This window comes from Piliocolobus tephrosceles, chromosome 3 (assembly GCF_002776525.5).
Source record: "Piliocolobus tephrosceles isolate RC106 chromosome 3, ASM277652v3, whole genome shotgun sequence".
In the NCBI taxonomy this organism is placed as follows: Eukaryota; Metazoa; Chordata; class Mammalia; order Primates; family Cercopithecidae; genus Piliocolobus; species Piliocolobus tephrosceles.
Window position 1 is genome coordinate 44,551,710 of NC_045436.1, and position 14,807 is coordinate 44,566,516.

At 40.0% G+C, this 14,807-nt stretch overlaps 1 long non-coding RNA gene across 1 annotated transcript; it reads left to right on the plus strand.

Moving 5' to 3' along the window:
* The first annotated feature begins 7,442 nt into the window (after positions 1-7,442).
* LOC111552635 lies at positions 7,443-12,975 on the plus strand. The gene is made up of 4 exons (XR_002734691.1): positions 7,443-7,501; positions 9,107-9,226; positions 10,876-10,970; positions 12,119-12,975. It is a non-coding gene; the product is annotated as an uncharacterized LOC111552635 (long non-coding RNA).
* The last annotated feature ends 1,832 nt before the right edge of the window (positions 12,976-14,807 follow it).

Genomic DNA, 14,807 nt, shown 5'->3' on the forward strand with positions numbered 1-14,807 from the left:
GGATTCGAGGGCGTGGAGGGAAGAAAGCATGTGTGAACAGAAACTCCAAGCATTCTGAGGTCTGCCCCGCAACCTGGAGTGCTGCTGCTGTCTCAGCATTGGTTGTGACCTCGGGTTGTTGTACTGTATATTTATAACCTCAGAACTCCTGGCCTTTCAACTCTCCCTCACCACTGCCCTTCCCTTCCTCCTCCACTTCCACCCACAGCACACAATCCTGGTGAATTTGAGATGTTGGAGGAGGATGAAAATTTATTTTTTAAGCTGTATTTGGCAGTTTAAACACTGCTTTATGGAAGCACTAACTGTGAAATCTCTGCTCTTTAAAAAGCCGATCCTTACCCTTTGCAAGAGACAGTGATATATCATGAAAGAGTGAATCATTTTGGGTTCTATAGATGCAGTAAAATTAAATACTACTTTCAAGACAATAGTAAAAATATTACCTGTCCTTAAGCAAGCAAACAAATATATATAAAACAATATAATCTGTCAAGGCAATTCTTCCTTTAAAAAATAAGACTAAATGCAAAAATACATTTCATTGGAAGGTTTTAAGCTTTGGTTACTGTTCTGTCCCGCCTTCTACCTCAATTTCTTCAAGCTGGCTAATTCCCCACTACATGCCTGCCCTTAGTTGAGATGAGAAGCTGGGTCAGTTTGTTCCCAGCATCCAAGGGTCCAACTGCCTCTTGTTCCATTGAGTTTCTTCTGTCACTCCATTCCTGTTAGTCACAAACGAGAGTTGCCCCAGATACTTTCCATTTGTTCATTCTCCAGTTTGCATTGGGAGGTGGTGGGAGAGCTGAAGGGATGTCCTGAAGTTATCAGGTGAACACCACAGAGAGGTCAAACGCTGATAAATGATGCATGCATTGCTTTGCGGTGCTCGGCCGGCCAGGGAGATCAGGCAGTTTTATGAACATGTATGTATGTTACTGTGTGCGTGTCGATATACAGGAATATACGTTATATATTCCAAAGGCTCCACTGAGTGCTCTTGCGTGCATTTTGTGCGCACACAGCCTATGCTGGAGTCAGCTCTCAGATGATTAATGACGTCACACCTGGCCCAGTCCCTGCCTAAGTGGATGCAGGACGTGGACAAAGCCCTCCTCTCCTGAGGTTTGAACAAAATCAAGGAAACGGTTGTTGTATTTGTCCTTATTTTGTGGGAAAACAAAGATTGGTTTGACTGAGGCAAGAGAAAATATGACAGAGGGAAGATGAAGAGTCGCTGGTGTCCCAGCCTTGGGCTCAGACAGGACGCCCTCCTGCAACTGTCTGCCTGTTTCCATGGGCTCCAGGGCGCAGGAAATGCCTCATGGAGAACTTTCTGGAAGATGGCCAGGAGAAGCCCCTCTCTCAAGGGCTTTCTGGGAACCCAGGGGACTATCTGCAGAAGAACATTTTTTGGGGCGCAAGCCTCCTCACCTGGGCGTTGGGAACCGCAGGGCTCCTATTGGAAGCTGCTCCAACCCCACGGCATTTCCACGCCTGGCTGTGGGTTTTCAGGTTTCTATCTTGAGAAATGAAAATCCTCCTGATAAGAGTTAGAATTTGCCCCTCCAATAGCAAAGGCAATGCGTCTCCCTGGGGCCCGCCCCACCTGCCTCAGCCGACCCCTCCCTGACGGCCGCCTACCCCCAGGGACTCGGGGCTCCCCCATGACCCCGCCAACCCCGCACCTTCGCCGGGTCACTCTGGCCTTGTGCCCTATAGCGCCCACACTTCTTCAGCCCTTTTGCTCTCGCACAGACGGATTCAAAAAAAAAAAAAAAAAAAAAAAAAATCTTTACAAGGCCAAAACCTTGAAGTCGATTTCTTGGAAGACCTGAGCTAACACACACTGTTTAAGAGGATGCTTTTAACAATGCTGAATTCAAGCTTTAGCTCTCAGCTAATTACAAGCAAGGTAATTAACCTCCCTACGTCTCAGATTACTCATCTGTAAATTGAGAATAATTTTAGTATATTTCTCATAAAATTGTTGTGACTGATAAATGAGAGAATGCCTATAAATCGAATAACACAGTTCCTGGCATTAGTAAATACTCACTACTTGTTATTCTTTTTGAAGTTAACATTATTTTCGGGGTTCTTTATTACAATGTACTTCAAGATTCTATGTAAAATATAGTTGAAGCTCTGATAACGTTGGTGTGAGAATAACACTTTTTAGGGTAAATTCAGGGATATTTTTCATATTTTTACTGGAAGTGCATGCCTAGGACATGATTTCACCGACCATATTAGCAACTCTTGGTATCCAGAAATGCCTTTGAGTGTGGTTTTAAGGCCTTGGGCTACCTTTTGATATTGTGGTATCCTTCAGAGCTGGTATAGTTATAATCATGATGATATTCTTAGAGGTGAGTGATATACCTCAAACTTACGCTTTTACTCTGGTCTCTATACTCCAGTCTTATTTGTGGTGGACAGATACTGCTCATCTTCGAACACTTCATTATAGATAATTTCTGATCCAGTAATGATTAATTTCAGTCTTAACTGTGGTTCATTTTCTAAATTTCTCAGTGTCCACTGAGATCCCCAGTGTTGAAGGCATTGTATCCTGGATGTGTTCTCTGGGTCACAGACACATGGAAAGCATGAAGCATGGAATGGCACATGTGAACAGAGAGAGGCCCAGGTGATGACAGGGTGGTCAGGAAGAGAGACACTGCTTGAGAGGGACCCAAAGACCTCAGGCAGTGCCTGGGCCACCCTCTCAAATCTCCTCCATGGCTTCATGCCTCAGAACCCAAGACTCCTTTCAATGATTTTTTTTTAATTAATTAATTTATTTTTAGATGGGGTATCACTCTGTTGCCCAAGTTGGAGTGCAGTAGTGCATTCTTGGCTCTCTGAAACCTCTGCCTCCTGGGTTCAAGCAATTCGCCTGCCTCAGCCTCCTGAGTAGCTAGGACTACAGGCATGCACCACCACGCCTGGATAATTTTTGTATTTTTAGTAGAGACAGGGTTTCATCATGTTGGCCAAGCTGCTCTCGAACTCATGAACTCTGTCCACCTCGGCCTCCCAAAGTTCTGGGATTACAGGTATGAACCACCAAGTCCAGTCTCAAAGATTTTTACTGGGTACTAACTAGCTGTATGGGATGCACAGAGGCATGTGACATGGTCTTAGTATTCCGGGAATGTACAATGAATTCATTTTTAAATGAAATCTAATAATTTGACTGAATAGAATAATTTCCATTGTTCCTATCAAGAGTCATCAGGCAAGGCAGTCACAGTTCTATTCTTGTTAATAGGGTGATCCTCCCTTGCCTGTCCTTAATATCACAAAGTGTCATTCTGAGAAATGTCAAGAAGGCCTTATGGCAGCAAATTGTCCACAATCTCATGGGTCAGTTACCACTATCTAAAAGGCCTTTGATGCCCAGCATCCTGTGGCTGCTCTTCTAGAAAGTAGCTATAGCTCCTACTTCAGAGACTGCCTCAAACCTGAGATAAGGTGGCAGCAGTGAAGAGGGAATAATAACGTAAGATGCTAGGAGTGATGATTGATGACAACTTTAGTGTCATGAAGGAAAAATCTTCATCTAGTGTCAGTAAATCTGTGGCCTTTGATGCTAGAGAATTAATAAGATGAGGAAGGAAAGAAAACGTTAACCCTCTGACAATATAAAGGTAACACAATTACAAATAAATAAATGAATAAGTGTGTATGTATAATATATACATTTAATATAGTTAGTCTTCTGTGCCTAAGACCAAACAGCAGAATGACAATGATGACCCTCCTTAAATGCATGAAATTAAGTTGTATTGAAAGCCAGACATGATACATTGGGTGAAAGGAAGTGAAGTAAATAGGACTTTAGTGTGAGGTTTTATGTTTATTTGGCTAAGAGTTAGGCTGTGTTTACTGTTTCCTGTAGTTATAGATCAGAGGCAAAAATTTCCTCTTGTGTCCTTATTTTTGTTTCCTCTGTTGTTCTTGGATTTCCCTAGAGATTTCTTCTAAATAAGGCCTGAGATATTCAGATTACAGCTGTAATTCCCTGTTGTTATACAGAAGCCCTGTTGATGCAGTGGTAAGGTGTGGAAAAGAAGTTTTCTATAGTCCTAGGATTATGTCTCAGTCTTTTAGAGAGCCTGTGCCCCTGGGCTGTCATCTTCATATATGCTTCTTAGTTGTCCTCCCTCTCCCAGTGAAATCTGAGGCTAGTAGAAGCTAAATTCAGGTGTTTCCGTTCCTCTAGATTGGTTAGACTCTGGTAAAATAATTTGCCTTGAAGGCAGGCCTTGTTAAGAAGAACAGAATGTTCTGGACATATTTAAAAATGGCTACCTTCTCCCTCCCTGTGTCAGAAGCATGAAGGGATTTTCTTCCTATACTCATGATGAGAACCTGGTGGAGCTCCTAAAGGTAAAACTTATGAAAGTATGGTCCCCTTCCCCCTGCAGTTTTTATCTCTCAAGTTTGTCCACACTTAGCCTCTAGCAAGTTGACAATTATAGTTTTCCTACCCTAGTTGATTCCTGTGGTGATTCCTGCTTCTGGGTTTCTATTCCTATAAATTGAGATTCTCTGTACCCAAATGTCTGTCTTTCAATTCTGGGGCAGCAGTTTGTCCTGTGATCTCTGTTCTCCCATGGATCTAAGAAAAGTTGTCGATGTTTAAGTTTGTTCAGCATTTTTCTTATTGTGAGAATGGAAGTGACAACTCCCACTCTCCTTACATGCCAGACTGGAAACCAGGAGTTGAGATTAAGTTTTTACTGTATTTATTAATTACTCTTTAAGCTATGTTAATAAACAATCTTTAGAGCTTGTTCTTGCAACATAGTCATCTGCTCTTTTGATCATAACTGTAAATTTAAGTTAGTTAGATCTATCTGGGAATTTTAGTAAAATCTAGATACAGCTACAGCAAATTCATGGTTTACAGAGAGGGTGAAACCATTTTCATGAGGTATGTTTGGATCACATTCTATTATCAATGCAATTCTCCCATTTTAAAAAATGACAAAATTAAGACCCAGGTAAATATTTCAAATAAAAAATTGCACAGTATAACACGAAGGCCTGACATATTCAGTGAGTGTTCCATTCACTTTGAATTTTAATATCACATATTTAATATAATTATATATAAACACAATAAAAAATTAAAAACTAATGTAATTTTATACTCATAATATTTTTATTTTCTTCATTTTTGTGAATTTATAAGAATCCTTACTCTTCAATTTCCATTCAGTTCATCTCCTTACAAGCATTAGAACTTCAGTAAGCACATTTATAAGCATATGTTCATACTTATATTTATATATTCATTTATGCAGAATTAATGTAGAAACTCATCATCTTGGAAAAAATTAGAAGCTAGTTGTCTCTACATAGTATATGTACTCACTAACAAAGTAAAGAAGTATAAATATATATGTTTATGTGTGTGTGACACTTAGAACAGTGCCAGGTAGGTAGTGAATGCTAATAAGTTTAGGCATCATTATAATTTTCAGCAGCAGCAGCAGTAGCATTATAGCAATTTGTTCATACTTCAATATTCATTACATTGTTTTCAGTACAGGTTTTTAAACAACAAAATAATCCATTCCAAATTCTTTCATCATACTACTGTTGACTATCCATCACAAAATTAATGTCAAAATGAGGATTTCATGGTTTACAGAGAAAGTATTTTGGTGACATATGTTTGGGTCACTCTATATTAGCAAACTTTATTCTCCAATGACATTGGTTAAATAGACTTTAAGATATTAAATTGTAAATTATAATTTTTTAAAATGTAATTTGGTCATACCTGACTTGGATGTCTCTAATATTTTCAAAAGTTAGGTCAAATTGTGATATTATAAAGCCTGAATAAACACAGTAAAATGCTATAGCAAATATGGTATTCAAAATTAATCTGACATCTACACATGTAGGTATGATTGGATGTAAGCAACTGATATCACTGTATAATATTAAAATTGGTTTATATATTTATATCCACAGTGTGTTTTGAAAATTAAATTTGTATGCACTGGGTCCCCCATCAAATAAGTTAGACATAATGGTAATTAAAGTAGATAACAATAACTTCCAAAGTTAATTAATTTACTTCTAGTAGGTAGCCTGTACATTGGGGAAATTTGGTTATGTGTTTTAGATTAGAAGCCTCCTTTGAGACACAGTCATCTGTGTGGGATCAATGTTCTTTCTCATCCCTCTTTGTGCTTGGCTCCAACTGACAAGCATGTGTGAGAATCTGGTTCTGTCACTCAAAATGCCATTCCCTCACTTGGTATTTGGTATGCTCTAGTGCATTCTCCTTCCTCTTTTTTTTTTCTTTTTTCTTTTTCTTTTTGCTTTGGTAGGAGGTGCTTCATCCCATGCACACATATTCTCCTCATTCCAGTCTTATCACCCATATTTCAATGCCTTGCTGAAATCTACCTTCTATTTTCCAGAACCTTCCTTACTTACCATGTCCCTTCCTTCTCTTTACTCCCAGAATACTCATTGTCTGTAGCACTGACTTTGAAACTTATTCAAAAACTACCAGAATTATTATTAAATAATTCAGTTGTTGTGTACATGTATATAAGAAACAAATCTTACATTTAGGAATAGTTTTGAGCATGTATATAGAAAATTATTCAATCAATACTTATGAATTAGAAATGTTTTGGAAGTAATCTTTCATGTTTACTTCACCTATTGGACTAAAGTTATAATGAATTTTATTCTAAATTAATTTGTGTTCTATAGATCTTCTATTCGTTTTTGGCAAATGAGAGGTTCTCGAGGCCAAGGAATAAGAGCTTCTTGTGACTCTTTCCTGAGGTAGATTTTAGATTTCTCCCAAAATACATATTCTTTATAAGTGGTCACTCTTTAGAGTTGGGGGTGTGAAGTCTATGTAGCATATCTGTCAGAAGAAATAATACAAAATTTCCTCATATGAGAAGGAAAACGAATTTATCTTTGTAAGCCTCTAACGAGCTAATTAATTCTTATAAATAGTATTTTTGTTGCCATATCATGATTATTATCATTAGCCATCCTTATCCCTATTTAACATTTACTGACCACTTATTATGTTCCAGGCACTTAAGTGAAAGAAGTGTTGTATAAAGAAGTAAAAACCAGGTTCTTGTCACATGACGAGGAAGAGTTAGGCGTGCAGACACTTCAAAGGGTGAGGAAAAATGGAATTTAGTGGGCAAAAAGTAAAAGGAAAAATAATTCTTCACAAAGCAAGAGAGAGTCCTGCTAGCAGGTTTCCTGCCTCACAGATTGAATCCCAGGTTCCCACCTACGAACAGGAGAGCCCAGATTCTTCCCCGCTGCAATGGGCTAGAACTTCCTGTGGCTCCACCCCATCCTCCCAGTGCGCATGCTGGTCAGAGATTCTCCCTCCCGCGACCTTCCCCCTTATCTTCCTCCTGCATTTATCAGAAGTGCTGAACTCTTGACTTGCCTTATCTTATTTGATCCTCACAAAAAACCTTATGAGGTAGGCATTATTATCCCCATTTTCAAATGTGGAAACAGGCTCAGAAGGTTTGAGTAGGGCCGGGCGCGGTGGCTCACGCCTGTAATCCCAGCACTTTGGGAGGCCTAGATGGGCGGATCACGAGGTCAGGAGATCCAGACCATCCTGACTAACGCGGTGTAACCCCATCTCTACTAAAAAAACACACACACACACAAAAACTAGCCAGGCGAGGTGGCGGGCGCCTGTAGTCCCAGCTACTCGGGAGGCTGAGGCAGGAGAATGGCGTAAACCCGGGAGGCGGAGCTTGCAGTGAGCTGAGATCTGGCCACTGCACTCCAGCCTGGGAGACAGCGAGAGACTCCGTCTCAAAAAAAAAAAAAGAGTTTGAGTAATTTGCTCAATGTTGCACAGCTAGTAATTCGCAGTGTCGGGTTTGCCTGGCTGTAGAGCCTGAGCTCTTAAATGTTAGATCATTAGTTTAGAAGAAACTAGTGGATTATTTGAGGTTCTTTGATGGGAGAAATGCTGTATTACTAATCCCAGTGTTTTCAGTACAATGTGCAAACCTGGCACATAATTTGTTGGCTGAGTGAAATCTTCCAATAAAATAAACTATTATTAAAGTAAGCATTTTTCCCCTATCAATCATTAGAACCAGAAAAATACACTTTCTAAGACAATGTTTCCAGCCTAGTCTGTTAGATTTCCTTCATCATGAGTACCTAGGGCTACTTATTGAAAATACAGATTGCTGGGAATCATTTTCCCATACAATCTGTTTCAGTTATCTGAGGTAAGGAACGGGGAGTTTGCATTCTGCAAACTCCTTAAAACACGCTAAGATTTAAGAATTACTGCTGAATTAAGAAGCAGCCACTGTCATTTTGAAAATGATAGTTGTTTGTGAATTCAGATTTAGAGTCTGGTTATATATGGGATTACATTCATATCACTCAAAACAAAGGCTGAGGGGCAGTCAGGATCATGATCAGGCACCAGTTGACATTAGTAGTGATGAGAAACTCATTCCTCTGGGGGTCAGAGACATGGACACAGGGAAAGACTCATGCAGCAGCTGGGCCGTTTGCTCTGTTGTTTGTTTGTAAATTAATTAGACCAGTAGTGGGGTAAACTGCCCCTCTTGTTCTCAACTGTGAGCTAAAGGGCATCCTCTAGCCAGAACTACTGTCAGGCTCAAAGGTTGGGTGGGGGCAACAGTGAGGCCCAAAGACTCTTTCACCACAGAAGCCATTTGGTAGAAGTTGAGAGTTTATGAAGACAGCAAATGAAAACAGTGTCCTGATAAAATATTCTGAAGAAATACCAGAAAATGTGTATGCTCTGACCATCATGGTTCTAAAGGGAAATAAAGAGCCAGAGTGAAGTATAAAAGCTGAAACAACAGGCATGTCCCTTGTTCAAACATTTGTTTGTTGTTGAGGTCATCAGTCAGGAGTAATACTGCTGATAATTCTACGAACAAGACAAGGGGACAGAGAAAGTCCTCCTTTAGGAGATGGAAAAAAATACAAATGTGAAAAAACAAAAGTGGAAAATTTGAGAGAGAGAACAAAGAAGAAAATCTGGTTGCTTTGAGATTTCTTCTTCTTCTTTTTTTAAAAGATGCATCACTACCAGAAGTTGTCCAGAAAGAACTGTGACCTTATGTTTTAATTAAATAATTTTTCATCCAGTTTTTTTCTTTGCATATAAGGAAACAGAATCTTGACATCTGATTGAATTGTAAGCATCTTCCTGCATCCTGTATATCTGAAATTAAACTTCAAAGAATCAACTTAGATCAACTTAAGGTCACCAAGGATTACAAAGAAAAAATTTTAGAAAGGGGTCCCTAGACGCACTGAACATATTTCTATTGAGACATTCCCCTTTCTAGGGGACTAAAAACATGCAGTTTACAGCTCTGGCTACAACCCTGAAGGTAAATATATGTTACTCTAGGGAGCAGTGAAGCATTTGGCAGAAGCCTGTCGGGTAAATGGCACTTCTTTATGCCTGGAAGAGGTGCCAGCAGAGGCTACTGTCCCTGGAAATTTCCTTGTCCAGTACTCTAATATATGAGCATTCATCAGGTCCATTTGGAACTTGCTTAAAAATTTCTTGGCAAAAATTATGGTCAGTAGTGTCAACTGCTTTTACTTGTTATTTTATACCCTGAGGAGCAGTAGTTAGAACCACTGCTTAGAGGGACCAGGCTGAAAACACATTTAAGTGAAACAAGCCATGACCAAGAGTGTTAGCAAATACTCCTAGGGAATTCTATGGAAAAATGGAGAACAGGGGCTAGCTCTGAAATCCCAGCAAATCTATATTCATGACTCAGTTCAGCTTCCCCTATCTTCCTTTTCTGATGTCTAGGTGCAGCTATGACTGAAAAATAACAGAATCCTAAGGCATCTGCATCACATTGCAACCAGACCCAGACATTGTAAATTCCAAGATAGGCCAAATCAAGATTACGCGCATTCCTAGGTTTTCCTCTTCTTGTCTTCTTTCTGTCCCCACATTTTCACTTATCCTTTAAATCAGTGTATCAAGACCTAGTTATAAACATCCACTATATGCAGGTAGGCACCATATGGAGTCTCTGACCTCAGGGAAATTTAGAATGTACAAAGGAGGGCAAGAAATAAACAAGAGAAAAGCAATGTGGAATATATAGCCTGAGAGATGGCTCCAGGTGGTTAGCAAATGTGTTACTATGACTCCAGAGGGATTACAGATCAATGTGAAAGGAACTGTGCTGCTCTCCAATTTGTAGAACAAGAAGTGACTTGAAAAACCATGAAGAGGAGGTTAGACTTAGCTAGTCAGAAGGGACAGGAGAGAAGACAGTTTAGGTGATAGGTACAGAGTGAGCAGAGGAATGCCAGTAGGTCAAGCCTTTATCCTCCCTTCCCTTACTTCTCTTTACCCCAAACTTAGTTTCCAAAGATGACCGGAAAATAATTGGAAACTGTTGCGGGGGGCGGGGTGGGGGTGTAATGGCTGAATGGGGAAAACCAATTTTTTGTCCTTGTATTCTGGAAAGCCCTTTTGAGTCTGTGTTATTCACTCTGGATTCTGAACTATTAAGTTTTCTACAGCTCTGGCCTGGGACTAGGGCAAGAAAAGCACCAACTCCACATTTTGGAGCAGGAATTAAATCTTACATAGGATATTAGATGGCTTTCAACTGAAAGCAACAGAAAACATAACTTAAAATGTCCTGAACAATAAAGGACATGTATTATCTCATGTAATAAAGAGGGCAGAGGTTGGGAATATTCTCTAAGGTTGGTTAAGACAGTGACTTGACACCACCATCAAGACCTAGGTTCTCTTCAGGTCTTCTGTCTGCCATCCCCTGAACACATTACCTCTGTCCTCAGATCGGCTCTCCTGATGGTTGCGCGATGGCTGCAGCAGTTTCAGAAAAGATCCCAGATGAAAGATGCCATCTCCTCCTATGTGCCTCTTTGTAAGAGTAAAAAAGAGCCAAACTCTGTAAAATATTTGAAGAGATTTATTCCGAGTCAAATGTGAGGACCATGACCTATGACACAGGCCCAGGAGGTTCTGAGAATAGGTGCCCAAGGTGATTGGGCTTAAGCTTGGCTTTATATGTTTTAGGGAGACATAAGATATTAATCAGCACATGTAAAATGTACATTGGCTGGGTCCAGAACGGTGGGACAACTTGAAGCAGGGGTGCTTACAGGTCATAGGTGGATTCAAAGATTTTCTGATTGGCAATTGGTTGAAAAAGTTAAGTTATTATATGAAGACCTGGAATCAATGGAAAGGAGTGCCTGGGTTAGGATAAGGGGTTTGAGGGCCAAGGCTTTTATCATGCAGATGAAGACTACAGGTAGCAGGCTTCAGAGAGAATAGATTATAACTGTTTCTTATGAGACTTAAAAACATGCCAGACTCTTAGTAAAATCTCTCCTGGATCAGGGAAAAGACCTGGAAAGGGAAAAGGATACTCTACAGAATGCAGATTTTCCCCATAAGAGACAGCTTTGCAGGGCCATTTCAAAATACGTCACAGAAATGTATTTTGGGATAATACGCTTCAGTTTATCTCAGGGTCTGCTATCTATTATGTTGGTATCTTTTGCTACAAAGAGTCTGTTTTGTCAGTCTTAAGGCCTCTGTTTTAATGTAATGCTGGTCCACACAGTGGTGTGCCTGAATTCCACAGGGAGGAGGGTATAATGAGGTATGTCGAATCCCCCTTCCCACCATAAGTTGAATTAGTTTTTCAGATTTCTCTGGAATGCCCTTGGCTGAGAAGGGGGTCCATCAGTTGGTTGGGGGTCTTAGGATTTTACTTTTGCTGTACAAAAACCATTCTCATAAAGCCTCCAGCAGACCTCTCTTGATATATTCTTGCTGAGACTGAATCCTGTGTCCCTTACAGGTTTGCCTTGATTGTTTCAGACTAATTAAAATTTACTTTCAAGTTACATAGGAGTGAGAAGGACTGCCAAACCAAACTAAGACTCGGAGAAAAAATAAAAAAGGAAGAAGAAAATGTCTGCTAGGTAGATGTGGTTTTAAAGTCTGCCCACAAATTCTCTGATACTCCTCCCACTTCAAAAAGTTGAACAATGTCCCCTCTGCCCCCAGGTGCCATGCCACTCAAACAGCCAATGGAAAGGCCCACGTGGCAAGAACTAAGGCTTCCTGCCAACAGGCAAGTGAGGAAGCCCAGTCAGCTGCCTGCAGTCCCGACCCATGGAGAGCCTGACTGAAAGTGAGTGAGCAACCCTGAACTAGGACAACCCAGCAAGACCCATCCTGAATTCCTGCCCACAAAAACTCTGAGCCAGTAAATGTTTGTGGTTTTAAAACACTAAGTTTTGAAGTAATAGATTAATTAGGTAACCAATTGAGACTACAGTATTCCTTCAGGGAACTTGAATAGTCATTCTGTATATGGGGAACATATGTACATCTTAAAATTGCTGGACTAAAATAAGAAGAGACTGTCTTGAGTCAACGGGATAAAGTGGAAAAAAATGAATTTAGAAATCAATAGAATTCTGGCCTTGGCTTTGCAACTAAGAAACACTTATAAGTAATTTCACTTCTCTTGAAATTATGATCATTATCTATAACATAAAGGAACTGAGCTAAATGTTATCTGATGCCTCTTTAAGCTCTCAAACTCCACAGATTTATGAAATGCTTAAAATTCACTTTGTTTCACCTTAATTCAGAGCGTTGTTTCACTAGCTCTAGAATTAGATGCCTTGGATTTAAATTGCATTTCAGTCACTTATTAAATAATTGTACTTGGCTGAGTGATGTTGCCATTTTAAAGCTCAGTTTCCCCATAGATTCATTGAGAAGATCAAATAAGATGATGCAGATAAAGCTCTTAGTTTGTGGGGGCACTTAGTAAGTGCTTAATAAATACAGACAGTTGTGTTTTCTATACTGTAGCAGCACATTTTGTAAAATAAAACAAAGTTGAAATGACAGAGATAATTTTTATGTACTCTGTTGACAGTGTAGAGCTTATTTGGCTTTTAATATTTTTATTATTTATTTATTTGTTCTTATTATTTTTTTGAGACAGAGTCTTGCTCTGTTGCCTAGGCTGGAGTGCAGTGGCGTGGTCTCGGTTCACTGCAACCCCCACCTTCTGAGTTCAAGCGATTCTCCTGCTTCCGCCTCCCCAGTAGCTGGGATTACAGGCACGCGCCACCAGGCCTGGCTAATTTTTGTATTTTTAGTAGAGACAGGGTTTCACTATGTTGGCCAGGCTGGTCTCGAACTCCTGACCTCGTGATCTGCCTGCCTCGGCCTCCCAAAGTGCTGGGATTATGAGCATGAGCCACTGCACCTGGCCTATTATTACCATTTTTTGAGATGGGGGTCTCTCTCTGTTGCCCGGGCTGAAGGGCAGTATCATGATCATTGTTCATTGTAACCTTGAACTCATGGATCAAATAGTCCTCCCATCTTAGCCTCTTGAGTAGCTGGGACTACAGGTGCACAACACCATGCCAAGCTTAACCTTTTACATTTTTTGTAGAGATGGGGTCTTACAATGTTGCTCAGGTCTTAAACTCCTGGCCTCAAGTGATTCTTTCATCTCAGCCTCCCAAAGTGCTAGGATTATAGGCATGAGCCACCATGCCTAGTTTATTTGCTTTTATATAATCAGTATGTAACGTGCATTTTATAGGGATTTGAAGCACACTTTTATAATTCTAAAAGTTATAGAAATTTATATATGAAGTTTTGCCTTATAATTTATTGTTGGTCATATGCTGGATCAGAAAGCCAACCCCAAATTACAATCTCTTTCCTACAGGAAGGTACAGTCCGCTGTATGAAGATCTATTTTTACATGTGTTTCTAGGAATGCTTTGCAGCGGAAAGTTAGGTGGCCTAGACTTTCTTGATTCTCCCGCAGAGCGCAGGCTGCAGTAAGTACTCCATTTTATTTGCTCAAGCTTGGCTTGTTTTTGATTTTGCTTTTTTTTAGTGTAAGATAAATAGAAATCTAAGGCAGTTTCTGCTTGTGCCTAAGGGTCTGTTCTTTAAAAATTGAGATCCTTGTCCACCAGATGCTCAGATCTGGTTCGGCCAGTTTGGAGATCTTCCTCTTCAGGTCTCCCTAACTCTCAGCAGTCCTCTGACAGGTTGCTGCCTTCCTCATTTGCATCCATAAAGCTAAGTTCCCTTTGGCCCAGGTCAGTATTCTGGGATGTTTCCAAAATCAATATCTGATGTTTCTATTTGCTCTGGCACCTGCCAGTTTACTTGGGTAGAACTCCAGTGTGGAACAGAACTAGAATATTGTGAGCTATCCATTTTTCTGCTGTACAGCCGGGGTCACCTGAGGCTCTAGACTGACTCTCCAGCTGGAAATAGAGTATTTGGGGCGAATTCTTTGCCAATGGGCATGTGCTGGGCCTAGCGATTGAGAGTCAAGAGTCCAATTTCCTGTGCTCTCAGGTTTTGAATTTTTAAATAAAGCATTGTTTTGTGTGCTAAAATTTTAAAATATAAAGTAAGTTTTGTTGTTTCTCTTTTCTGTGTTTTTTTGCTGCAATCTATTCCTTTATAGCCACAAAGCAGCTATTCGGAAGCCTATGGATATCCTGGCAGTCTTAATGGGATTACTATATTACTATAAACATTCCTGATTTACTTGATTATAACCTGTATGAATTACTTGAACAAATTTACATCTTAAATCACTTTATATTGTGACTGTTCTCTCATCCTCATTCTTCCTGATTGTGTGTAAGCTGAGTAGGGTTCCCTTTTCTTGTTTTAGGTTTCCAAATTAGAATCCTGG